The sequence below is a fragment of the Amblyraja radiata genome, chromosome 6 (genome assembly GCF_010909765.2).
Source record: "Amblyraja radiata isolate CabotCenter1 chromosome 6, sAmbRad1.1.pri, whole genome shotgun sequence".
NCBI lineage: Eukaryota > Metazoa > Chordata > Chondrichthyes > Rajiformes > Rajidae > Amblyraja > Amblyraja radiata.
In genome coordinates, this window is record NC_045961.1 from 86255532 (window position 1) to 86283389 (window position 27858).

The following is a 27858-nucleotide window of genomic DNA, read 5'->3' on the forward strand; positions in this document are numbered from 1 at the left end:
GTGTACATTGTCATGTGTAACTCCTCCAACAACGATGGTGTCGTCGGCAAATTTGAAGATAGATTTAGAACTGTCTCCTTCTACACAGTGATGAGTATAGGGCAAAGCAGGGGGCTGAGCACGCAGCCTTGAGGTGCTCTTGGACTGATGGTTATCAAGGAGGAAATGATGCTGCCAATTCATACCGACGTGGCATTCTAGCAGCAATGTTTTGATTCCTGTAACTTGCAACATAATACACCAAGATAATAATTTCATAAACATTGTTGATATTATCTACTAAATTTAATCTGCTCGGTTCTAATGTTGTAAGTTAAAGCGTGAGAATAGAACCTATGCTACAATATAATAGGAAGAATTTCAAATAGGTTTGGATTTCAGGGAGACTTTGACTGAAAGCTGTACATGAAGCCAGAGGTCACAAGCCATCGAAATATGATTGCTGTTAACATATCATGATGCCAAGATCACGAGGGATATAGAGATCTGCCTGTACTTGTCCGGTGTTAATCACTGCCTGGGTAGAGTGTTGGGAATACATACATGAAGAGAGCAAGTGAAACTCGGCCGTGGTTCACACTCGCCAGCCGCCGTGTATATGGAGTGTGGGTGTGGCTGCGGCCACTGTTTCTATACCTAAAAGGGGCTTCTCCTTGTCTTCTGGTTGCATTTTTCACCCACCATCCTCATCTTTGGACACCCTGTGCGTAGGGGAGAGGGTAGGGCTGAAGATGTCCTGGTAGGGTTGCTCTTAGGCCTGGCCAGCTGCCTGCCCCTTTTCCGGGGTTACGTCTGCACCCGGGTGGTGCTAGGAAGGGACTACACGCTGTCCACGGGGACCCTGGGGGATTTCCGGGACTATTGGTCACCGAGGGGGGTTGAATGTATCCTGGACAAGGATTGTAATATAGTTGTTTAGTATTATATCTATTTTGTCTTGTACTATGGTGGTGGGTTCTGTTTTGTTTTATTGTGTTGTAAATACTATTTTAATATTTGAATAAGTATTTTTGATTTAAAAAGAAAAAAAAAAAGAAACTCAGCAGAACATTCAGCATTCCCCTTCAGGTTTTGCAGTATTGAAGGAGGATATTCCACCCACCAAATTGTGCTGTCCCTTTATAACACTCTCCAATCAGTTGTATTACTTTCAATTGTGCTTTCATTGGCGCATGTGCACAAAGTGCAAAACGCAAAGTGAAATTCTTTTTTTACAACCAGCCCCTGTAGTGTTTAGACAGACCTAAGCACATCTCATATTAGCAAATTGCACAGAAATAGTCTCCTGATCCCGTGTGCAAGAGGCGTCATGTTTTGGTGCCATTTTTTGGTCCAGTCCATGCTCTAGGTATTAGGAGCGATTCTCGAACCAGGCGAGTCACAGGGTTTTGCCTTCCCTTGGACGTGCGGATCAACCTATGAACTGACACCCCTCTCCTTGCCCATCCACCTTTGTGCCTGGGGGAGCCTCCGCATCCGAGCTCGAGGTAGGCCCGCTCCTCTCCTACCGGCCTCGCTCCTCACCAGTCACGTCCATCATCATCACCTCTTTCTCCATAGCTCTACACATTTTTCCTTTTCAAATATTCACATTCACAAGTTATTGGAGTAGAATTAGGCCATTTGGCCCATCGATTCTACTCCGCCATTCAATCATGGCTGATCTCTGCCACCAATCCCAATTTCCTGCCTTCTCCCCATAACCCTTGACACCCGTTCTAATCAATTGATCTAATTTCCCTTTGAAAGTTATTGCTGAATCCACTTCCGCCATCTTTTCACATAACACGTCCTAGATCGGCCCGCTGTGTAAAACACCACCACATTATTTTGTGAAAAATTACCTCATGTCTGCAATTTCTTACGTTTTCAGACTTTCATAATCAATTTTAAAATCTCCAGAACCTCTTTTCACGAGAGAGTTAGATTTAGCTCTTAGAGCTAAGGGAATCAAGGGATATGGGGAAAAGCCAGAACGGGGTACTGATTTTGGATGATCAGCCATGATCATATTCAATGGCGGTGCTGGCTCGAAGGGCCAAATGGTCTACTCCTGCATCTATGTTTCTAATCCCCTCCTCTCTCTGGTTCTCTTGTGAATCTCCTTTACCCACTGACATTCCTGCCCCAGGAAACACTCTCCTTATTTACTGTCAAACTTCCCTCTTGTTTTAAATGCCTTCATTAATTTTTCCTTTAATTTCCGCTGCTCCAAGAAGAACAACCTCAGCTTCTCGAATCTCTCCACGGAACTAGCGCTGCATTCTTGGGCTGCCACAGGAGAGAAACGTTATATCCGAATTCAACAAGAAGGCCGCAAAACAATCAAAGTTGCTTTTTGTTTATGCCCGGACCTATAAAGAAGTCTCTCTGTAGCGAAGAAATACATCCCAGTAAAGAATTGACATAATCTAAACGGAAGGTTCTTAGGATAACACCAGTCTGATGGATTTCAACATTTGTTGGGTCATTCACTTTGCTCTGGGGAAACAACAATAGCTCAGGCTAGACATGGGGCAGGGCTAACGTTGATTTATAACGTTTAAAGCAAAGCACCTGACACCAGAACCCCTGTTAAATTTGGAATCTGACTGCAGTTAGCAGGAATTAACACAGTAGTGAGGAGATGAAGTTATCAGATTGCTATGCCGGGGCTCGAACAGTCAGACAAAACACTCCACCACAAAGGATGAATTTAGATGAAAGTACATGAATAAATCTCAAGTTTAAAAAGTTGCGATCGGCAATGAAATGATAGGATTGTGGTTGGAATCCAATGCGCTCACGGATGACTCCGGTTTGATCTATATGTGACACAGCACCTACAGCAATGAGCTTGATTCTGAGTTGTCCTTTGGAGTTCAGTGATAATTCATGAAGGACATTAAATGATGCCAGAGACATCCACATCCTGTGAACAAATAAAATGTAAAGAGCACTCCTTGTGCTACTGGGGTCTCAGACATGCAGTGAATAGAAATGAATCACTCAGGCATTGTGAAAATGTCATTTGTTGCACCAAATCCTAAAGTCCAGACACAATCAGCATATTGGATCATTACAATCATCTGGTTAAACTAATATACCAAAGATCCAAATCAGAGTTCAGGGAAAAGAATTTCATTAATGCTCATGATTATAACCCATCACATAAATATGTTTAGACAGATAGCTTGGCTAGAAGACCACAGACAAAACCACAAGGCCCAAGGGGCAAGTGTATTTATATACCGACCTAAATAGTAAAATGACCAAGACGATTCGGAGAAGGCTGGCACAGTGGGGCAACGGTAGAGTTGCTGCCTTACAGGGCCAGAGACCAAAGTTTGATCCTGACTACAAGTTACTGTCTGTATGGAGTTTTACGTTCTCCCCATGACATAGAAACATAGAAACATAGAAAATAGGTGCAGGAGTAGGCCATTCGGCCCTTCGAGCCTCCACCGCCATTCGATATGATCATGGCTGATCATCCAACTCAGTATCCCATCCCTGCCTTCTCTCCATACCCCCTGATCCCTTTAGCCACAAGGGCCACATCTAACTCCCTCTTAAATATAGCCAATGAACTGGCCTCAACTACCTTCTGTGGCAGAGAATTCCACAGATTCACCACTCTCTGTGTAAAAAATGATTTTCTCATGACCTGTGTGGGTTTCCTCAGGGAAACTCCAGTTTCCTCCCACATTGTCAAGACATACAGGTTTGTAGGCGAATTGGCTTGGTATAAATGTAAATTGTGTGGAACTATGTCTGTGTGCAATGGTCGCTGGTCGGCACGGACTTGGTGGGCCAAAGCACCTGTTTCCACGCTGTATCTCTGAAATTAAAACTAAAACCTAAAACATTATCAAACAGAGGTTGACACTGAGAATAGGGTGGGTGGGTCTTGATGAAGAAAAGATAGGCAGAGGGGTTTAGGGAGTGAATTCCTGAGCTTGGGGCACGGACAGCTGAAGACACGGCAACTGTTAACATCAGAGTGAGAGCAGCCTGCATATTTGAGCTAAATGTGGGACTGCAGGGAGGTCATGGAAAATGCAGAGACAAATTAGTTACAGAGGAATTTGAACATAAGCTGACAATGATTAGAAGGAAAGAACTAACATGTATTATGTGCCTTTCCAGTTGTCAGGACATCTAAAAATGTCTCATAGGAACACAAGAATGAAGACCAGAGGTAGATTCTTGGCCCTTCCAGCCTGTTCCACTATTCAACATCACAGCTACATTTTTTACTTCACCATCATTTTCACGCCCAAATCCTTTGATTCACTAACTATCCAGAAATCCACTGTTGTGAATGAACTCAGTTCTGAGCACCTACTGCCCTCCGGGATAGAGAATTCCGAAGGTTCACCATCATGCGGGAAGAAAAGATCTTCTCTGCAACCAGCCTTTTGAGAAATGTTGTGACTTTCAATGCAATTTCCCCACATTCCTGTCAAACCAAAATAAATATTTCTGAACTTTTTTTAATGCAGTCTAATTCTCAGGGGAGATTATGTTGTAATGTCTACCGATTGCAAAATTTGGTTTGCATCAGACTGTCGTAAGACAAAGGAGTATAATCAGACCATTCGGCCCATCGAGTCTAGTCCTAAACTTTCTCTTAGAAAGATTTAAAGCACAAAATCAGGTGCAGTGAAGTGGGAGTTGTGCACTGTCACAGATGTGATCATATGGACTGCACATCAGAGGACATGCCTGGCCTCTCAGGATGGCAATGATCCAGATTTGCAACTTCCCAAAGACTCTGACCAATTACGTTTTTAACCAATAGCTGAAAATAGTTTATCTGGTCTGTTATCATATTCAATAATGGATAGAAGATAGACACAACATGCAGGAGTAACTCAGCGGTTCTGGCAGCATCTCTGTAGAAAATGAATAGGTTTCGGGTCGGCGCCCTTCTTCAGATAGCTACATTGCAATCGTGGCTGAATTCAAATATCTCTTCCAATGATAAAATACTGCAGATGCTGGAAGTACGAGGGAAAATACAAAACATTTTAGAAATACTCAGCATGCCACTCAGCATTTGGTATCTCAGATATTACTTATAGCATCTCCAGATACCTTTTACTACCCCATCAGTAGGCACATCCACCATCTGTACTCTATCACAAAAGTTCTCTCCACTCTTTTCCCCTTCGCAGTAACTGAAAACTTGATTCTTTTTTTTTTTAACATTTATCAGTCTTAACAAAAGTATCCAACCTGAAATGCTGACTGCATTTCTCTCTCTGCTGGTGCTGCCTGACATGCAGAGTATTTTCATCCTTTCTGCTTTTAGTTCAGATATCCGTTCTTTCATCTAAAGATCTCTCAATGTTTTGAAGGGTCTTGCAGAAATCCAAATCTTTTTTTGTTCATCCATTTTAAATACAGCAAGTTTTGAAGAATTTTCTATTATTAAGTATTAAATCAGTTTCAACAAGAGAGGAAATGCCAAGCAAAAATAGCTATCTACTTTGATACAATAACTAGAATTTATAGCTCAGGCCAAGTTCATTGTCTTCAAGAAATTGCTATTACCAGCAATTGCTTTCCACCATCTCTTATTATTTTGGAACGGGGGCGAGGTGAAATAGAAAATCACTTTGAAATCTCTGCATCTTGTCAAAGTTCCAATAAAATGCCAGATTTTTTTTTTGTTGCGCCTATTAATTTGGTCAGAGCATTAATTTTGAACAAATGAAGCAATTTTTTTAATTGAGAGTTAAATATTTTGGCAGATTAATGCTTAACACCAAATTCATCTGAATGCTTTTTTTGGGTATGTGTCTTGAACCAGTGTGGAATGACAACACAAGTCCAAGGATGTCCATTGTGGAGAAGTCAATCATGCCTAGAATCCACCCGATCGTACCTGACGTATTCATTACATGCACATCGATTGTACTTTGTAATTATCCACCTTCTCTCTGCATTCTGCTGGAGAAATCCCTCAGCTATTATCAGGTGACTTTGCTGTAGTTGTAGTCTTGAGCTTCACTTGTTGCAGACAACTCTTCTTGAATAGACACTGCACAATATTTGGTGAACTAATGCGATGAGATAATCACTGCAGTAAAACGGACTATTCAGAAGTATTACCCGAAAATTCAAACGCAATGATTAACAGTGTAGTTACAAACATTGTGAATTGAGGGCTGAACTCATTCCCAATATCCTTTCCCCTTTTTCCTAATATTCACTTTGCTAAAGATTGAAAAGGAAACTTCCATTTATATAGCATCTTTCAAACCCTTTTCAAGATGTCCTCAATCACTTTTCACCCAATGAGCACATCTAAAGTATCATCATTATAGCACTGTGGGAAACTGGGCATGTATTGTTTACTACAAGCGCCTACAAAGAGAAATGTTTCTGACTGAACATCTAATGCTTTTATAGTACTGCAGATTCAGACTGATTTAACCTTGCAACGCAGTCTTAAATGTGGAATCCATCTGCTGCCTGAAAGGACTAGGCCATTTCAAACCTCAGTGTCACCGTTACATCCTATTACGATTTTCATCCCATTCATCTAAACCACCAGCTATAAATATATATTTTCCCCACCATAACAGTGGCAATTTCTCTCTCTCAACTCCTCTCCAGTAAATTCATCCAAGCCTTTGATTGAATGAATTATACTTTATTATCATATGTGACATGTCACAAAGAGTCACCACATATGGAGTGTCAAACAAAATTATGCCATTCTGGCCTCGTGCTGGCCAGCCCTACCTTAATTGTGGGACCTTCTCTATCTCATTCAATGGGCCTGCCTCCTCTAATCCTGGCCTCGTGCTCATTCCTAACTTTAACTGACAACATTGCTTTCTGCCCTTGAGGCTCCAATCCATGCAATTCTCCATGTAAGTCCCTGTTTCTCCATCGCTCTCTGCTCCATCAGGAGAAACTTGGGGGCAGCACAATGGTGCAGCGGTAGAGCTGCTAACTTACAGCGCCAGAGACCCAGGTTCGATCCTGACCTCGGGTGCTGCCTGTACGGAGTTTGCACGTTCTCCCTGTGACCAGGTGGGTTTTCTCCGGGTGCTCTGGTTTCCTCCCACACCCCAAAAACATACACGTTTGTACATTGATTGACTTGAGTAAAAATTCTACATTGTTCCTAGTGCGTAGGATAGTGCTTGTGTACGGGGTGATCGCTGGTTGGCGCGGACTTGGTGGGATGAAGGGCCATTTGCCACGCTGTATCTCTAAAGTATAAAGTCTAAAGTAAACTCTATAGTCTAATTGCCCTTTAAACCTACCCTCATGGTCATTCGCCCTGTTATTTCCTTATGCGAGTGTCAGTGTCAAATTCCATTTGAGGAAACTCCTAAACACCATGGGGTACTGTTGCTAAACTAAAGGTGCCATGAAGATGGAAGCTGGTCGTTGATTGCTATTCACAAACTGAGCAGATGAAGCCAAATTGCAGTCCACGGCTGTGGAGTCCACACATCATGCCATCTCTCACAGAGGGCTGGAGCCTATCAAACAATCTACTCAAAGGTTGCACTCACTATTGTCAATCAAGACCACTGATCTGAAGCAGGCTTGAGCCTTGGGTTTTTGCCAGAGAGTTTCGGAATTGGCTTTGTAGAACTGAACAAACAAACAGCCTACGTTACACCATGGACTGCGATATTAATCTTCAACAGTGACAAATCCTGCAAACAATTAACACCTACACTGCCCGTTGTGCATTCCCCAGCACTGGGTTCTGTCTGGCTCCTATCTCAGACGGCGCAGGTTTGGACTCCTGAGCTTCCCTTTGCAAATACGTCCTGGTACATTAAAGGCTGTATTGTTGAAATAATGGCTGAGAATAGCAGAAAAATGTCTACAATTGCCTGAAGATTCTGCTGAAAGCAATCATGTTGGATAGTACAGAAAGCAAAATATCTAATGGATACTTCAAGACAGCACTGTAAGGATAAAGGATGTTTCCCAGTGGAAATCTGTTTCCAGCTGATGGTGAGGGCTAGCTCAGCGTTGCCAAGGTCAATTGCTTAACTCTGCTACTTTTGATATGTTAAAGAACCAACCAGGCAGGCACTTCTACTGTCAGTCGTGTCTTTATATATTTTTTAAATTGGGAAGGTGCGCATTTTCCTTTACAACTATCGTGTTGGTTGTGGTGACCTGGGACATGCTGCCTGAATAGGCAGCGGAAGAAGTTTCAACAGGATTTTTTTGAAAGCAAATTGGAGAACTACTTGAAAAGGAGAGGGTGGAAGGAGAGAAAGGAAGTGGTTCAATTAAGGAGGTCGTTCACAAGGGTGTCCAGTGGGCAGAATGCCAGATGAATCCATGATTAAATCTCCCTTGTTACCTGTGTCTGATGTACATCTCAGGTACTGACAGCAACAATGTAAATTGTTACAAAATGGTACCTCATTCAAAATGTCTTAGAACATGAGGATGGAGGATTATATTGAAGGCTGTGAAGAGGATAAATGTTTGCTAAGATAAAGAATGGGAAACGAGAGTAATAGAATCATATGGCCCTTCGGCCCAACAAGTCCATGCCAACCATTCATGTAATTTCATTTACATGAATATCACCCTGATCCATTTTATTCTCTCCACATTCCCTTTGTTTCCCCCATGATTATACCACCCATCTATACCCCTCAAGAAAATGTACAGCGGCCAGCTAACCTACCAATCTGTGATCGCCCCACTCTTCCACTTCTCTCCCCCCACCCCCATCCCCCACCCCTCCCCATCTCCCTCCCCCACCCCTCTCTCTCCCCCCCCTCCCTCCCCACTCTTCCCCATCTCTCCGCTCTCCCCCTCCCTCCACACTCTTCCCCCTCTCCCTCCTCCCCCCTTCCCTTTCTGGCTTAAGCCCTCCCTTCACCACCTCCAGTTTAAATTCCATTTAGAATATTTTGGAGGACCAAGAAACCAAGAACAGAGAGGATGTGTAAACTCCACACAGACAGCACCAGAGATGGGGATCGAACTGGGTCACTGGAACTGCGAGGAAGCGGCTCCACTAGTTGCGTCATTTTTCCCCCATGTTCGAGGAGTTCAGAGGTATGTTGCTAAACACTCAGAGGGTGAACATAGAGCATAAAGTGTTTGAGGATTAATAAGTGCTGTTAGTGATAGAGGGTTGTTTTTTGAGGTGACAGTTCTGCATGGCAGTGAAACTGCTGAGGTTGACGTTAGGACCGGGTCCAACTGGGAGACAAACAACATTGAGCAAGGAAGTATCACAAGGCAGATGGATGTGAGTCACACAGTCAGCGCAACATTCACAGAACTCCGTCAGAGAGGTGACACCACACACATCTACCAGGCCAACTTAGAAATGTCTGCAATCATTACTTAGACTGAGACCTTAACCAAGAGCTCAGTTAATGACATTTTGAAACTTTGCTTTTGAGCAGTGCAGTTTAGTGCCTTCTGACCTCAAGGAAACATTGAACGACTGCTCCCAAAACTTCATGGAAAGTAATAGTTGGCAGCAGTACATCTGCTGGAGTTTTCACATTCTCTGCACTCATCCTTCTTTCATAATTTCCTCATTGCGATACTTTAAATCCTCATCCCACTTGCCATTAGATTGTTTTCAACTCCCGCCCGATCACGGACCTCACGTGCTCTCCTCTGATGAAGACTAGCTTCATCTCTGGCTTTTCATTCAGTTCTGATGAAAGGTCATCAACTTGAAGCGTTATTCCTGTTTCGCTCACCATCAGTGCTGCCTGACCTGCTGAGAATTTCCAGCACTTTCCAGTTTTTTTTAAAAAACATATCTAGCAAACAATTATCAAACTAGTAAAATTGTCAAAAGAGCAGTCAAATATTAGTCAGAAGTAAACTATTGAGCCTATCGAGCCCATCGAGCTATTTACTGACCTGCAGTCCATCTCTATATCCCCTCTTTGTCCCACATTCCTAATGAAGTTGCTTATCAAAAGCATATGTTTCAGATTTAAAGTTAACAACTGCCTGAGTTTCAATGAGTTTGCAGAAGAGAATACCTGATCTCTCCCACCCATAGTGTTCCCTAATTTTACCTCTCAAATCCTGGCTCTGATCTTCATTCTGTTCCCCAGCCACAGCACATGGAGTTTCTCTCCAGTGTTTTACAAGAATGTAAAAAAAAGGGCGGATGATAGAAATCTGAGACAAAATACTGGTCCCAAAAAACAGGACAGAAAGCATACTAACTGCATCCATCGCAGCCTGATTCAGTAACTCGATTGCCCGGGAACGAAGGAAGGTGCAGACGTGGTATACATCTCTACTGCATTTTAGGTATTCATCTCCCCAACTTTGATGGGATCAACAGGAAGCATTATCACAAGAAGGCAGCTGATATCATCAAAGACCCACAACCAAGCTGTCATCTCCTTGCACCCATTGGGAAGAAGATACAGAATCATAAACATAGAAGCATAGAAAATAGGTGCAGGAGTAGGCCATTCGGCCCTTCGAGCCTTCAATATGATCATGGCTGATCATCCAACTCAGTATCCTGTACCTGCCTTCTCTCCATACCCCCTGATCCCTTTAGCCACAAGGGCCACATCTAACTCCCTCTTAGATGCAGACCGTTCTAACTCCCTCTTAGATGCAGACCGTTCTATCTGCCCAGAGAGTTCACCTCCACTGTTGTGATGCTAATGCCAAGCTTGCAATGAAAGAGCTGCATACTTCCATTAGCAATCAACAGACGCACAACCCCGAGGCAGCCTTCATTGTTGCGGGTGACTTCAATCACTCTAACCTGAAGACTGTACTCCCCAAATTCCACCAACATGTCTCCTTCCCCACTAGAGTAGACAAGACACTGGACAAAGTCTACACCAACATGGCTGAAGCTTACAAAGCCATCCCCCTCCCCCACCTTGGTCAGTCTGATCACGTCTCATTGTTCCTGCTCCCTAAGTACTCCCCACTCATCAGACGGGTTAAACCAACTGTGAGGACAGTTAAAGTCTGGTCAGAGGAAGCGGACTTCACACTTCAGAAGTGTTTTGGAAACACTGACTGGAAGGCGTTTGCAGCCCAGGCCACACTTGACTCCCACACGGACATTGATTCCTACACATCCTCTATTCTGGACTTTATAAACTCCACCATCAATAGTGTCACCTCCCTCAAACAGGTGACCATATTCCCGAATCAGAAGCCATGGATGAACAGCGAGGTCAGGCTACAGCTGAAAGCACGGGACACCGCTTTCAGGTCAGGCGATGCTCGAGCCTACAGCTCATCCAGGGCTAACCTGAAGAGGGGCATCAAGAAGGCCAAGCACTGCCATAAGCTCAGGATTGAGGAGCACTTCAACAACAACTCCGACCCCCGACGCATGTGGCAAGGCATCCAGGCCATCACGGACTACAGACCCTCCAACACCACCCCCACATCCAGCGACGCCTCCTTCCTTGAGGAGCTTAATCACTTCTATGGCCGCTTCGACAGGGACAATCTAGAGACAGCCATCAAGGCTGTGCTCCCTGCCGATCACCAACCCCTCACATTCACCCCCTACGACGTATATGTGGCACTGAGTAGGACTAATGCACGTAAAGCTGCTGGCCCTGACGGCATCCCCGGGCACGTGCTCAGGGCCTGTGCTGCGCAGCTGACAGACGTCTGGACTGACATCTTCACCCTGTCACTTGCCCAAGCAGTTGTCCCCACGTGCCTTAAAACCACCTCCATCGTGCCAGTGCCAAAACACTCCACTGCGGCAAGCCTCAACGACTTCCACCCAGTTGCACTTACCCCCATCATCACCAAGTGCTTCGAGAGGCTGGTCCTGGCGCACCTCAAAAGCTGCCTACCCCCCACACTGGATCCCTATCAGTTTGCCTACCGCAAGAACAGGAGTACGGAGGATGCCATCTCAACGGCACTTCACTCCGCCCTCTCCCACCTCGACAACAGAGACACTTACGTAAGAATGCTGTTCATCGATTACAGCTCAGCATTCAACACCATTATACCATCTAAACTGACCACCAAACTCAGTAACCTGGGCATCGATCCCTCCCTCTGCAACTGGATACTGGACTTTCTAACCAACAGACCACAGTCTGTTAGGTTAGACAAGCACACCTCTTCAACCCTCACCCTGACACCGGCGTTCCACAGGGCTGTGTGCTGAGCCCCCTCCTCTACCCCCTCTTCACCTATGACTGCACACCTGTACATGGTACTAACACCATCATCAAGTATGCAGATGATACAACGGTGATTGGCCTCATCAGCAACAACGATCAGTCGGCCTACAGGGAGGAGGTCCAGCACTTAGCAGCATGGTGCGCTGACAACAACCTGGCCCTTAACTCCAAGAAGACCAAGGAGCTCATTGTAGACTTCAGGAAGTCCAGGGGCGGCACGCACACCCCCATCCACATTAACGGGACGGAGGTGAAACGTGTTTCTAGCTTCAGGTTCCTGGGTGTTAACATCTCCGATGACCTCTCTTGGACCCACAATACCTCAACTCTGATCAAGAAGGCTCACCAGCGTCTCTTCTTCCTGAGGAGACTGAAGAAGGTCCATCTGCCTCCTCAGATCCTGGTGAACTTCTACCGCTGCACCATCGAGAGCATCCTTACCAACTGTATCACAGTATGGTATGGCAACTGCTCTGTCTCCGACCGGAAGGCATTGCAGAGGGTGGTGAAAATTGCCCAACGCATCACCGGTTCCTCGCTCCCCTCCATTGAGTCTGTCCAAAGCAAGCGTTGTCTGCGGAGGGCGCTCAGCATCGCCAAGGACTGCTCTCACCCCAACCATGGACTGTTTACCCTCCTACCATCCGGGAGGCGCTACAGGTCTCTCCGTTGCCGGACCAGCAGGTCCAGGAACAGCTTCTTCCCGGCGGCTGTCACTCTACTCAACAACGTATCTCGGTGACTGCCAATCACCCCCCCTCCCCCCCCGGACACTCCTCCCACAGGAAAAACACTATGTCTGTATATATGCTAATGTAAATATTTATTCAAATCATATGCTATGTCGCTCTTCCAGGGAGATGCTAAATGCATTTCGTTGTCTCTGTACTGTACACGGACAATGACAATTAAAGTTGAATCTGAATCTGAATCTGAATCTTAAATACAGCCAATGAACTGGCCTCAACTACCTTCTGTGGCAGAGAATTCCTGAGATTCACCACTCCCTGTGTGAAAAATGTATTTCTCATCTCGGTCCTAAAAGATTTCCCCCTTATCCTTAAACTGTGACCCCTTGTTCTGGACCTCCCCAAAATCGGGAACAATCTTCCTGCATCTACCATGTCCAACCCCTTAAGAATTTTGTACGTTTCTATAAGATCCCCCCTCAATCTTCTAAATTCTAGCGAGTACAAGCCGAGTCTATCCAGTCTTTCTTCAAATGAAAGTCCTGACATCCCAGGAATCAGTCTGGTGAACCTTCTCTGCACTCCCTCTATGGCAAGAATGTCTTTCCTCAGATTAGGAGACCGAAACTGTACGCAATACTCCGGGTGTGGTCTCACCAAGACCCTGCACAACTGCAACCTCCAGGTTCCTCCCATCAACCATCAGGTTCTTGACCAGTCAACACAATCCGAACAACAACTCTAGTTTAGTACCAAGCTACCATGGACTTTGTAAAGGTTGCCTTACATACTTAGGGTTGCACTCACATGGTCTGGTCAACTCGTATAACCGATAATTGTTGTGTATTGTGCATTGTTGTGGGGTCTTATGCCAGTAAAACTGCAGCGATTAAGAACTTATTTGTTCCTTTTAACACTCCTAACTATTAACATAGAAATATAGAAAATAGGTGCAGGAGTAAGCCATTCGGCCCTTCGAGCCTGCACCGCCATTCAATATGATCATGGCTGATCATCCAACTCAGTATCCCGTACCTGCCTTCTCTCCATACCCCCTGATCCCCTTAGCCACAAGGGCCACTTCTAACCCCCTCTTAAATATAGCCAATGAACTGGCCTCAACTACCTTCTGTGGCAGAGAATTCCAGAGATTCACCACTCTCTGTGTGAAAAATGTTTTTCTCATCTCGGTCCTACAAGACTTCCCCCTTATCCTTAAACTGTGACCCCTTGTTCTGGACTTCCCCAACATCGGGAACAATCTTCCTGCATCTAGCCTGTCCAACCCCTTAAGAATTTTGTAAGTTTCTATAAGATCCCCCCTCAATCTTCTAAATTCTAGCGAGTACAAGCCGAGTCTATCCAGTCTTTCTTCATATGAAAGTCCTGACATCCCAGGAATCAGTCTGGTGAACCTTCTCTGTATGGCAAGAATGGCAAGAATGTCCTTCCTCAGATTATTGCCCTCCTCTAAATCAATCCTTAAATCCTCCTCATTTAACCGGTCTTTCAATCACCTACTCTAGTGTGACTCTATGTCTAGTTTTGATATATACTGTCCTGCCGTTGGACGTTTCATTGCACGAATGGATATATAAAAGTAACTCAAATAGTTGTTGTTGGGTCAGCAACCACATTGTCAAAGGGAGAGAGGACGGGAGAAGTGGGATAAAGTGGAATAAAGGGAGGGAGGTGTGTTAGCGCTGAGCAAAGCTGAACTTTGTCAGACCCTCCAATTTTCAGCAGCACCTCCTGTTGTCCAACAAGTTGCAGACACTGCGGGAATACAAGGGGGGGGGGGGGGGCTTGGATTAATGCTCTTTGAAAGAATCGATGGCTGAGTGGCTGCTTTTGTACTGTTTAATTCTCTGATTCTGTGGCTTCGGGAATCAAAGAGCAAAATAAATTAGAAAGTGCTGGAACTCTGAGATGAGAGCAGAAAATGGCGGGGCAATTAGCAGGGCTGGCGGCATCTGTGGCGAAAGGGAAAGAGTGTTGACGCCCGATGAAAGGTCAATGCTTCTCTCTCCTCAGACACTGCAACCTGCTGAGGATCTGCAGAATATTCTGTGATTAGAAATTGGAGTTGAGAGGTAGACAACTCTCTCTCGGTATACACAGTCTGATCTTCCATTGCGAGGTTAGAATGCTGGGCTTCACACATTGACTTTTCATGAAAACTGCAGATTTATCTTTCGTGCAACCTTTCTGGCAGACTATATTAGGCAAGTTTTTGACGGAGGCATTTACTCCCATCCCACCCACACAATGTCATGCAATGAAATTTTCAGCCCAGTCCTGTGCTTTGAGAAAATTAAAATGCTACACACAAGAAGCAGTGTTCCCAGAATGGTGTGAATTAAATTAACACTTGTCACAAAACATCAAACATTATTTAGCTACAGTTTAATTTGACTTTTTAAAATCATATTCCAGTGCCAGAGAATAATAACTGCTGGATCTGGAGGGTGAAAGTAGAAAACGGTCCAAATTGGAAATATTCTGCCGCAGTGCTGTACGAATGTTTAAATTACATCTGGAACTATGTTACCTATTTCCATTATCTCAATAATTACACGCATCTTACCCAATTTTTGTGAAAAAAATTGCACAGCCACAGAAAGATGCTCAAGGTGAAATAGCATGGATTAATTTCAATTGGAAAGTAACCTTGAACTGTCAGGACCTGTCGACAGCATTTAAAATGTTACCTTCATTCCATATCATCACAAGAATTTACCTACATTATCTACACTATCAATCCCTGACAAGTGGGGAAACATGGTTACAGCACTGTTGGGGGTACAGTGCAGGGGGAATGTTGCGTTGTCAGTAGGGCAGTGCTAAGGGTGATCTGCACTGAGGGGGGCGGGGGCCGAGTCAACACTGAGCCATGGGAGGGGTAGTACTGAGGGAGTGCCACACAGAGGGGCAGTATTGAACAAAGATCATACGATCTTTGGTATCGAAAGAGCACTGCACATGGGAGGGGCAGCACTAAGGAAGTGTTGCACTGTTAAAAGGGCAGTATTGAGGGAGTGCAACATTGATGGAGGGGCCATATTGAGGGAGTGCAGTACTGTAGGAGGGGGAGTACTGTGGGACGGCGCATTGTGGAAGGAGCAATACTAAAGGCTCTGCTATCGGACTATCTTTAATCGGACTTTATCTTGCACACAAACGGAATTTATCTTGCACAAAACATTATTCATGTCATTAGCTTTATCTGCACATTATGGATAGCTCAATTGCAATCATGTATTGTCTTTCCGCTGACTGGTTTGCACGGAACAAAAGCTTTTCACCGTACCTCGGTACACATGACAATAAAATAAACTCAAGCTCATTAACCTTCCAACTCGCATGTCTTCGGAATATGGGAGGAAATGGGAGGACACTAGGCGGAAAACCATGCAGCCTGAGGGAGAACGTGCAAACTCCACCTATCTCAGATTGAGTCCCAGTCGCTGGAGCCGTAAGGCAGAGCTCCCACTAGTGGCCACTGTATGACACAGTGCTACCTTAAACCACTGATGTCCATGTGGTGAAGGATCTCCCACTGCCTTGAGGAGAAAGGTTCCAACCTTTGGATGTGGTGGTGAAGAAGGATCAGTGATGACGATAGCAATAGTGATAATGGAAATGCTTGGTGACTTGGTGGGGATCCTGTGCTATTGTGCTTTCCTCTGGCTAATTCAAAGAAGAACAGGGAGTTCTCCCTGGTATCCTGGGGCTAATATTCATCCCTCATCCAACACCACTAAAACTAACTATCCGATCATTAAATCTTTTCTACCGGGGGGGAGGTTGCTGTTCACAAACTGATCACCATGTATCCCACTGTACAATATCTACCACACATCAAAATCGTTTATTGGTTTTAGTCCTTTGGGGTATAGAGGTGCAGTAGAATCTGCTTTGAGGTGGGTGGTGTACCTGTGGAATTCATTGCCACAGATGACTGTGGAAGCCAAGTCAGAGGCAGAGATTGACAGATTCTTGATTAGTAATTAGTACAGGTGCACAACCTTTTATCCGAAAGCCTTGGGACCAGACACTTGTCGGATTTCGGAATTTTTCGGATTTCCGAATGGAAGATTTTTAGCGTAGATTAGGTAGGTAGCGCAGGCGGCTTGAAAAGTCTGGAGCGGCTGCCTCCTCCCCGGAGACCAGGGAATCATTGTAAATCATTGCTTAAATGTTAGTCAGTTAGTTTGGAGGGATTTTATGTGGTGGGTGAAGGGGGAAACTTTAATTTTTAGTCCCCTACCTGGTCGGAGAGGCGGGGAGCGGGCAATGCCTTACCGGGTCGCCGTGCAGTAAGCTCCGGAGCGCTGTGGCCGCCGACTCCCAACATCGTGGAGCTGGGGCTGCGGGCGTCCGGCCGCGGGCGGCGCCGGTTGGAGCTCCGACCCCGGCGAACTCTACCTCTGGCTGCGCGGCGCTCCAAATCCAGCGCCGCCCGCGGCCCGACGCCCACAGCCCCAGCTCCGCGATGTTGGGAGTCGGCGGCGTCGCAGCGCTGGGATACCAGCGGGGAGCGGGCAATGCCTTACCGGGTCGCCGTGCGGTAAGCTCCGGAGCACTGTGGCCGCTGACACAAAACATTGCGGAGCTGGGGCTGCGGGCGTCCGGCCGCGGGCGGTGCTGGATTTGGAGCGCCGCGCAGCCAGGGGTAGAGTTGCCGGGGTCGGAGCTACAACCGGCGCCGCCCGCGGCCGGACGCCCGCAGCCCCAGCTGGGAGTTGGCGGCCACAGCGCTCCGGAGCTTACTGCACGGCGACCCGGTAAGGCATAGCCCGCTCCCCGCCTCTCCGACCAGGTAGGGGACTAAGAATTAAAGTTTCCCCCTTCACCCCCCCTTCATATAAAAGCCCTCCAAACTAACTGACTAACATTTAAGCAATGATTTACAGATGTTTAAGTGTCTCCCCGGTCTCCAGGGAGGAGGCAGCCGCTACAGTAGTACAGACCTGGGTTGACCGTGGGTCGTTTCGGGTCAAGTTTGGCGCCAAACGCGAGCTTTGGTGTGCAGACGACATCCTGGATTTCGGAATTTTTCGGTTTCCGGAACTCCGGATAAAAGGTTATGCACCTGTAATTGATTTTATGTTGGAGCCTAACGTGTGTTGTGTTCTTTTTTGAGTATAGGAGCAGGGAGGTTCTACTGCAGTTGTACAGGGTCTTGGTGAGACCACACCTGGAGTATTGCGTACAGTTTTGGTCTCATAATCAGAGGAAAGACATTCTTGCCATAGAGGGAGTACAGAGAAGGTTCACCAGACTGATCCCTGGGATGTCAGGACTTTCATATGAAGAAAGACTGGATAGACTCAGCTTGTACTCGCTAGATTTTAGAAGATTGAGGGGGGATCTTATAGAAACTTACAAAATTCTTAAGGGGTTGGACAGGCTAGATGCAGAAAGATTGTTCCCGATGTTGGGGAAGTCCAGGACAAGGGGTCACAGTTTAAGGATAAAGGAGTAATCCTTTAGGATCGAGATCAGAAAAACATTTTTTACACAGAGAGTGGTGAATCTCTGGAACTCTCTGCCACAGAAGGTAGTTGAGGCCAGTACATTGGCTATATTTAAGAGGGAGTTAGATATAGCCCTTGTGGCTAGAGGGATCATGTGGTATGGAGAGAAGGCAGGTACAGGATACTGAGTTGGATGCTCAGCCATGATCATATTGAATGGCGGTGCTGGCTCGAAGGGCCAAATGGCCTACTCTTGCACCTATTTTCTATGTTTCTATGTCTTTTTATTTGTATGACTCTATGGTGACCAAACATTTCACTGTGCCAACTGGTACATGTGACAAATAAATGTATCTTGTATCTTGTACTGGTGTCAAGGATTATGGGGTGAAGGCAGGATAATGGGGTTGAGAGGGATAGATAGATCAGCCATGATTGAATGACTGTGTAGATTCGATGGGCCAAATGGCCTAATTCTGCTCCCATGACTTAGAACTTATGATCTTATAAACTGAGTTCTGTTCTTATGCAGAACTTACATGGAGTTCTCGGAAAGTGCGCGGACATGGTTTGTGAGGCCAGGTCCTACCGAGAAAGGGAATGCTGCATGGTTTAGTTGGATTCTGAACTGAATTAACATACCAAAGGTCACATTGAAACCACTGTGGAGATGTGGCTAAATGACCAGGGTTTGGCCACTTTAAGGAGAAGTGATTTGCTTCAGCAGAAATTGTAAAAGCCACAGCATGAAGAGGCTCAGGCTCAAGGTGTCCTTCAAACTCTTCCACAATGAACCATGATGGACCACCACAGTCACATCTATTCAGCGGATACTTTGCACAACATGTTTCCAATTAAAATAAAAATAAACTGCAATAGCAGTGAATTGTTCAGCAAAGCAGTCATTTTGGGACATCTGACAGTCCAATTAAGGCTTTTGGAATTACTGGTAAACAGATGACACTGATACATACGAACACAAGAAAATAGGATAGGAATAGACCATTCAACCACTCAAGTCTAGCCTACCATTCAATATTAACATGGCTAACTGCCCCATGCTCTAACTCCTCAGTTCCCCCATAACTTCGGCTTGTACTCGCTAGAATTTAGAAGATTGAGGGGGGATCTTATAGAAACTTACAAAATTCTTAAGGGGTTGGACAGGCTAGACGCAGGAAGATTGTTCCCGATGTTGGGGAAGTCCAGAACAAGGGGTCACAGTTTAAGGATAAGGGGGAAGTCTTTTAGGACCGAAGTGAGAAAAACATTTTTCACACAGAGAGTGGTGAATCTGTGGAATTCTCTGCCACGGAAGGTAGTTGTGGTCAGTGGTGGACTGGCCAGGGTGTCAGCTTGCCCGATGGCAAGTGGGCCCTTGGTGAAGTGGGCCCCCTATATCAAGTGGGCCCCTGATGAAGTGGGCCCCCTTTGTCTCCTGGCAACCAATATTTTTAGACCCAGTCTGCCACTGGTTGTGACCAGTTCATGGGCTATATTTAAGAGGGAGTTAGATGTGGCCCTTGTGGCAAAAGGGATCAGGGGGTATGGAGAGAAGGCGGGTACAGGATACTGAGTTGGATGATCAGCCATGATCATATTGAATGGCGGTGCAGGCTCGAAGGGCCGAATGGCCTACTCCTGCACCTATTTTCTATGTTTCTATGTTTCTAACTCTTAATTCACTGATTGTTCACAGATTTATCTACTTCCTCTTTAAATACTCCCACAATCAAAAAATCTTCAGCAAGGGAGTTGCAGTGATGTGCTGCCCTCTGTGAGAAAAAAAAATTCCAATGCCTCCTAATCTTGTAACTGCACCCACTTGTTCGAGACCCTCCAATTAGTGGGAACATCTTAACGCTGTCATCACAATGTGTTTATTTTAAGAGAAACAAAGAAAATGTACTGGGTTTAAATATCACTTATGTCCTTTCCGGGACTGTGTGTGACCCAAGTGTGAATCCAATGCGATTAGCCCTTAACTTCTTTCAGAAGCAGCCGACAGCACACCCACCTTCAGCAAAATAAGCCTCGAGACAATTAGGGGCCATGCAGTAAACACTAGGCTTGCCAGAAATGCCAACATCCCAGCAATTGTTTTGTAGTTGTTAACAAGAAAAATCTTCTCCATGTGTCAGTAGATCCTGGCTCACAGATGTAGATAGAACATGTAACAGTACAGCACAGGAATAAGCTCTTCGGCCCAAATATTTCTGCTGAATATGATGCTTAGCTGAACTGACCTGGCTGAGCTGCCTTCCAAATAGCTGGAATCGTCGTCAGGTCATTATTATAAGTGGTGCAGCCATACAGTTGCTGCCTTACAGCGCCAGAGACCTGGGTTCAATCCTGACTACGGGAGCTGTCTGTACGGAATTTGTACATTCTCCCTATGACCGCGTGGGTTTTCCCCGGGTGCTCCGATTTCCTCCCATACCCCTTAGAAGCACAGGTTTATAGGTTAATTGGCTTTGTTAAAATTGTAAATTGTCCCTCGTGTGTAGGATAGTGTTAGTATACGGGGTGATCGCTGGTCGGCGTGGACTTGGTTGGCCGAAGTGCCCGTTTTCACACGATATCTCTAAAGTCTAAAAGTCTAAAGTCTTGCTCTCTCTGGGATCTTCCATGTGCAACTTGGCATCCTCCACCACATTTGGACGTCATACTTTGGACCACATTTGGACGTTGAAGGTGTGCTCTCAGTATGGCCTTGATTATGACATAAAGTATAACGCTAAGAAAAGCCGCATAATGATAGTTAGAAGCGCTGAGGACAGGAAATCAACTTTTCCAACCTTTTATTTGTCAGACAGTCTCTTGCTGTGTGTGAGGAAATTAAATACCTAGGTCATGTCATATCCGATGACTGGAGGATGACAAAGACCTCTACCGACAGCGCTGTAAAATCTATTTTCAAGCTAACATGCTTATAAGGAAGTTTTCTATGTGCTCCGACTCTGTGAAGTGTTCCCTGTTCAGAACCTACATCACACCGTTATATACTGCTCAATTGTGGTCTAACTATAAGAAAAAGAGTATGCAGAGGCTCAAGGTAGCATACAATGATGCAATGAGGTTGCTGCTTCGTGTCCCTAGGTGGCATAGTGCCAGTCAATTGTTTGTGTCCACTAGAGTGCCAGCCTGTGAGGCACTCTTAAGACAGCTGATGTTTAGTTTTATGTGTCGCCTGGACAAGTCAGAGAACCACATAATTGAAGCCCTAGTCGGCCCTCTGAAAAGCTGCTATAGATTCACTTCTAGGCTAAGATGGCATTGGTGCAATAGCTTGTATATCTTATAGGCTAATATGCAATTTTTAATGTATTTTTGTATCTCCTTATACTGTATGATGTGTTATATGGACCTGTGTCTGAAATAAAGCATTATTATTATTATTATGATTATGATTATGATTATGATTATGATTATGATTATGATTATGATTATGATTATTATTATTATTATTATTATTATTATTATTATTATTATTATTATTATTATACTGGAGTGAAGACAAAGTATTATGCGCCACTCAGTCCGTAGAGCTCAACTCCACAATGCAATAAAATAATGGCAGATAACTAATTTGATTCCTGCAGTTCCAAATAGCTACCAAATCAACCCTTTACGTACTCACATTCATACTCACGCCTCAACAGCAAGAGAATTCTAGAGCATTAGAGTCCTCCATCTGGAGAAATGTCAAACTTCTCAATATGAAAATTCCAAACATTATCCCATAGTAAATCCCAATATCAAGCCTCCAGCAAGAAGAATCAACCCCTGTGCAAATTTAGACTTTTCAATGAGACCCCTCTTTTTCTCCAATGAGTACAAAGATATCCAAAGTAACATCTCTGCAAAGGAACACTACCTCATCCCGCAAATTTATCCAGTGATCTTTCTTGCCTGGAATATTCTTCCTATTATCATGGAGACTGCAATAGGAAAGATTCATTTCTCTATAATATTTTGGAAGCCCTGAGATTCTGTAGAGCACAATAAAATGTGAGACTTCAGAAATGTGACGCTTCCTGAAGAAGGGTCTCGACCCAAAACGTCACCTATTCCTTTTTTCCAGAGATGCTGCCCGACCCACTGAGTTACTCCAGCAGCTTTTTGTCCCTATCTTCGGTTTAAACATTGCATCTGCAGTTTCTACACCATTCCTACACCATTTCTATCCTTTGTTTCATTATATGGTTTGACCTGTAATGGCAAAAGCAACAAAAATATTTGATGGACTGGAGTTGGAACTAACAATTTCACGCGGTTTACTGGAGTTGGAACTAACAATTTCAAGCAGTCTCAAGTGATTGGATCACAATCACAATCACAATAATTTAAAAAAAGACAAAAAAACAAACAGACTGTTGGCGGGGCAGCCAATCGTGCGGTTCCCTGATGCCCCTTAGCTTAAATAATAGTCCAGAGTTTTCAAAACCGCAGATCAAATTCGTCTGAATTTATTCTGCAAATACTTTGAATTTTAGAAGGATGGCATCTTTTAAAGGAACTTTGCGTTATAATATGTTGTAATTCGAAAATTAAAAACGTGCGTTTTGTAGCAGTGGATGTTAAGAGGATATTTAACAGAGGGATGAAGAATCAGGATGTGTTTTGATGGAGCAACTGAATCAAAACTGTTTCCAGAAGCAGGCAGGTGGGTGACCAGAGGACATGGAATGAAGATCGGCTGAAGAACTGGAGATAGAGGGGAGCCTGAAAGACCAGTGAAAGTAGATTCAATGTGAAGGGAACTGGACAACTGCATGAAGAGTCTTCATTAGGTTGTCGCGAAGATTCAGGGGAATGGGATGAATTGGATCAGTCTTTCAAAGAGGCAGCACGGGCATGATGGGCTGAAAGGCCTCAACCTATGCTGTCGGTGGTTTGGGCCACCTCGGTGGATGTGATGGGGCGGTTTGAAAAGAAAAGCTGTATCTTATGGCCACTAACTCTTGGTGTTTACCCTCAGAAGGACATTTGTCATATCCTCTTTTTACTATCGGGTGAAGATGCGACTTAGAGGGAGAATTTAAAGTGCACATTGGCCCGTTGTGTTTGCCACAAGGTCAGTAGTCTGTTCACGGAATCCATTTGTCATAATTTGTTTGCTTAGAGAGTTCTGGATATCCTTATGGTGAACTCATCTTCTTGAGAGCCCAAAAACAGATTTAAAATTACCAATCAAACGTCACAACCAGAAAAGATCTGGAGACGGTCCAAATATCAGAATAAGCAACATGAGGTGCCACTGTTAAATTACTTTTTAAGATGAAATAATTCAATTTGGAATGGTAGAACTCACACAGATATTGGCAGGTAATGAAGAGAGTATGGTGTGGGCAGCAATGTGCAGGAGGTGGAAGAGTTTCAACAACCCGGTATTTTTGCTGGATAGCGAAAGGGCTGGATGCCAGAAAACGTGATTAATAATAAGTAATTAAACAGGAGAAACAACTTGAGGCCCAATTACCAGTTAATAGAACACTCTTACTATCTGAGTCAGTAGCGTGTGGGATCAAGTCCCACTCCTGAGGTTTGAATCAAACTCAAAGCAGCTACTCCAGTGTGGTTCCTCGGCATAGTGGACATTGGATCAGGCTTTAAAATGGGGAGCAGGGGCATGATGAGCTGAATAGCCTTCTCTGGTGCTGTTGAGGTGAGACAAATTCTTGCCTGCTTGTCAAGGGTAATGTTTAACATCTTTATGCCCCTGTCCCACTTAGGAAACCTGAACGGAAACCTCTGGAGACTTTGCGCCCCACCCAAGGTTTCCGTGCGGTTCCCGGAGGTTGCAGGTGGTTGCCGGAGGTTGCAGGTAGTAGAAGCAGGTAGGGAGACTGACAAAAACCTCCGGGAATGTCCGGGAACCACACGGAAACCTTGGGCGTGGTGCAAAGTCTCCATAGGTTTCCGTTCAGGTTTTGCTAAGTGGGACAGGGGCATAATAAGGCATTATTTTGAAGAAAAGCACGATGTGCTCTCCAAGGTCCTGAACCCTCAATAATTATCACAGACACATTGACATAGATGCACCCGCAATAGTGTTTCCGGGGAGCTTGCTGGGCTGTAGTATTTCCTACATTACAACCACATCAGTATTTAATTGATTGTAATGCATTTTAGGCAGGCAGAAGGAGTGAAAGGTGCCATGGAAATTCAACTCTGTTTTTACTTTATGGCCTGATATTTCACTCCCCCCAAAATGTTCTAAAAATGTTTCCAAAATTCAACAGAGATTGAGGGAATTTTCACTTGACAGAATGTATTTCTTGTGCACTTTCAAGGTTAATTGAGATGAGCTGGAGCAGTGGGTACCCTTGAAAATGCTGCAAAAAACCCCCCACAAATTCCCAGCAAAGGATAGAAACATAGAAACATAGAAAATAGGTGCAGGAGAAGGCCATTCGGCCCTTCAAGCCAGCATCGCCATTCATTGTGATCATGGCTGATCGTCCCCTATCAATAACTCGTGCCTGCCTTCTCCCCATATCCCTTGACTCCACAAGCCCCTAGAGCTCTATCTAACTCTCTCTTAAATCCATTCAGTGACTTGGCCTCCACTGCCCTCTGTGACAGGGAATTCCACAAATTCACAACTTTCTGGGAGAAAAAGTTTTTTCTCACCTCAGTCTTAAATAACCTCCCCTTTATTCTAAGACTGTGGCCCCTGGTTCTGGACTCGCCCAACATAGGGAACATTTTTCCTGCATCTAGCTTGTCCAGTCCATTTATAATTTTATATGTTTCTATAAGAATGCCCCCTCATCCTTCTAAACTCCAGTGAATACAAGCCTAGTCTTTTCAATCTTTCCTCATATGACAGTCCCGCCATCCCAGGGATCAATCTCGTGAACCTACACTGCACTGCCTCAATCACAAGGATGTCCTTCCTCAAATTAGGAGACCAAAATTGTACACAATACACCAGATGTGGTCTCACCAGAGAAAAAAAAATTATTTCCATTCTTTTGAAAACCATGGAACTTTGGAATGATTAACTGAGGTAATTTAGGTCTGAAGAAGGGTCTCGACCCGAAACGTCACCCATTCCTTCTCTCCAGAGATGCTGCCTGTCCCGCTGAGTTACTCCAGCTTTTTGCGTCTACATTTTGAGGTAATTTAGAGTTGTACAGCAAGGAAACAGGCCCTTTGGCCCAACTCATCCATGCCAACCAAGATGACCCATCTAAACTAGTCTTGTATTCTGTGTTAGGCCCATATCCCTCTAAACATTTCATAAGATAATAAGAGATAGTAGAATTAGGCTATTCGGCCCATCAAATCTACTCCGCCATTCAATCATGGCTGATCTATCTATCCCTCCTAACCCCATTCTCCTGCCTTCTCCCCATAACCTCTGACACTCATACTAATCAAGAATCGACCTATCTCTGCCTTAAATATATCCACTGACTTTGCCTCCACAGCCTTTTGTGGCAAAGAATTCCACAGATTCACCACCCTCTGACTAAATAAATTCCTCCTCATCTCGTTCCCAAAAGAACGTCCTTTAATTCTGAGGCTATGACCTCTAGTCCTAGACTCTCCCACTAGTGGGAACATCCTCTCTACATCCACTCTATCCAAGCCTTTCGCTATTCTGTACATTTCAATGAGGTCCTCCCTCATTCTTCTAAACTCCAGCGAATATAGGCCCAGTGCAGTCAAACACTAATCATATGTTAACCTACTCATTCCTGGGATCATTCTTGTAAACCTCCTCTGGACCCTCTCTAGAGCCAGCACATCTTCCTCAGATATGGTGCCCAAAATTGCTCACAATATTTCAAATGCGGCCTAACCATTGCCTTATAGAGCCTCAACATTATATCCCTGTTTTTGTATACAAGCCCTCTTGAAATAAATGCTAGCATTGAGTTTGCTTTCTTTACTACCAATACTCTCTGCCCACTCTCGCAACTTATCCAAGTCCTTCTGCAGAGTCCCTTCTTTAATTACACTCCCTGCCCCTCCACCTATTTTTGTATCATCCACAAACTTGGCCACAAAGCCTTCAATCTCCTCATCCAATTCATTAATATACAACGTGAAGTGCAACGACCCCAGCACCAAGCCCTGCAGAACTCCGTTAGTCACTAAGTAGCCATCCTGAAAAAAAAAAACTTTTACCACTCTTTGCCTTCTGCCATCCAGCCAACGTGATATCCATGCTAGTATCTGCCCTTTGATACCATGGGCTCTCATCTTCCTTTGCAATCCCCCATGTGGCACCTTATCAAAGGCTTTCTGAAAATCTAGGTATACAACATCTACTGACTCTCCTTTGTCTGTCCTGCTATTTACTTCTTCAAAGAATTCCAGCAAATTTGTTAGGCAAGACCTCCCTTTCACAAATCCATGCTAACTTTGGCCTATTTTATAGTGAACTTCTAAGTACTCCACAACCATCTCCTTTATAATGGACTCTAAAATCTGACCAACCACTGAAGTCAGATTAACCGGCCTATAGTTCCTACTATTCTGCTTTGCTCCCTTCTTGTCCAGCAGGGTAATATTGCCAATTTTCCCATCATCTGAAACCACTCCTGACTCTAGCGAATTTGTGAAATATCTCTATCAATGCCTCCACAATCTCTAAAGCCACCTCTATTAGAACTCTAGGCTGCAATCCATCTAGTCCAGGTGACTTATCCACCTCCAGTCCTTTCAGCTTCCCAAGCACCTTCTCCCTAGTAATAGCCACTCCACTAACTTCCACCCCCTGACACTCTTTAATTTCTGTCTGCCACTGTGAAGATGATGCAACAAAGTTATTCAACTTCTCCGCCATTTCTTTATTCCCCATTATCACTTCTCCTGCATTATTCTCCATCGGTCCAACGTCCACTCTCGCCTCTTTCTTACTCTTTATATAACTGAAGAAATTCTTGCTATCCTCTTGTATATTATTGGCTAGCTTACCTTTGTATTTCAACTTTTCTCCTTTTTAGTTAACTTCTGTTATTCTTTAAAAGCTTCCAAATCCTCTGGTTTCCCACTAATCTTTGCAATGTTACATGCCTTCTCTTTTAGTTTTATACTGTCCTTGACTTTTCTTGTCAGCCACAGTCGTCTTTCTCCCTCTAGAATCTTTCTTCCTCTCTTAGGAATGAAAAGGTCCTGCATCTTCCGAATTATTCCTAGAAATTCCTGCCATTGCTGTTCCACCATCATCCCTGCTCGAGTCCCTTTTCAGTCAACTTTGGCTAGCTCCTACCTCATGCCTCTTTGCTCAACTGTAATACCAGCACATCCGATTTCACATTCAACATCTCAAATTGCAGAATAAAACTTAACATGATGTGGTTGTTACCTCCTAGTGGTTCCTTTATCTTGAGTTCCCTTATCAAACCCGGTTCATTACATAACACTAAATCCAGAATTGCCTTTTCCCTAGAAGGCACCACTACAAGCTGCTCTAAGAATCCAGCTCGGAGGCATTCTACAAATTCCCTTTCTTGGGGTCCAGTACCAACCTGACTTTCCCAGTCTACCTGCATATTGAAATCTCCCATGACCACCGTAGCATTG

The 27858-nt window shown here is 44.6% G+C and overlaps 1 protein-coding gene and 1 long non-coding RNA gene across 3 annotated transcripts in view; one reads left to right on the forward strand and one right to left on the reverse strand.

The window, feature by feature from the left end:
- The window catches only part of LOC116974533, a 23844-nt gene extending 20506 nt beyond the window's left edge, over positions 1–3338 (forward strand). The window contains exon 3 of the long non-coding RNA XR_004412379.1: positions 3326–3338. This is a non-coding gene — a long non-coding RNA (uncharacterized LOC116974533). The remainder of the gene's footprint in view (positions 1–3325) is intronic.
- Positions 1–27858, reverse strand: part of fgf14 (fibroblast growth factor 14) — a 469680-nt gene that overhangs the window by 135135 nt on the left and 306687 nt on the right. The gene's annotated exons all lie outside the window — the stretch shown is intronic.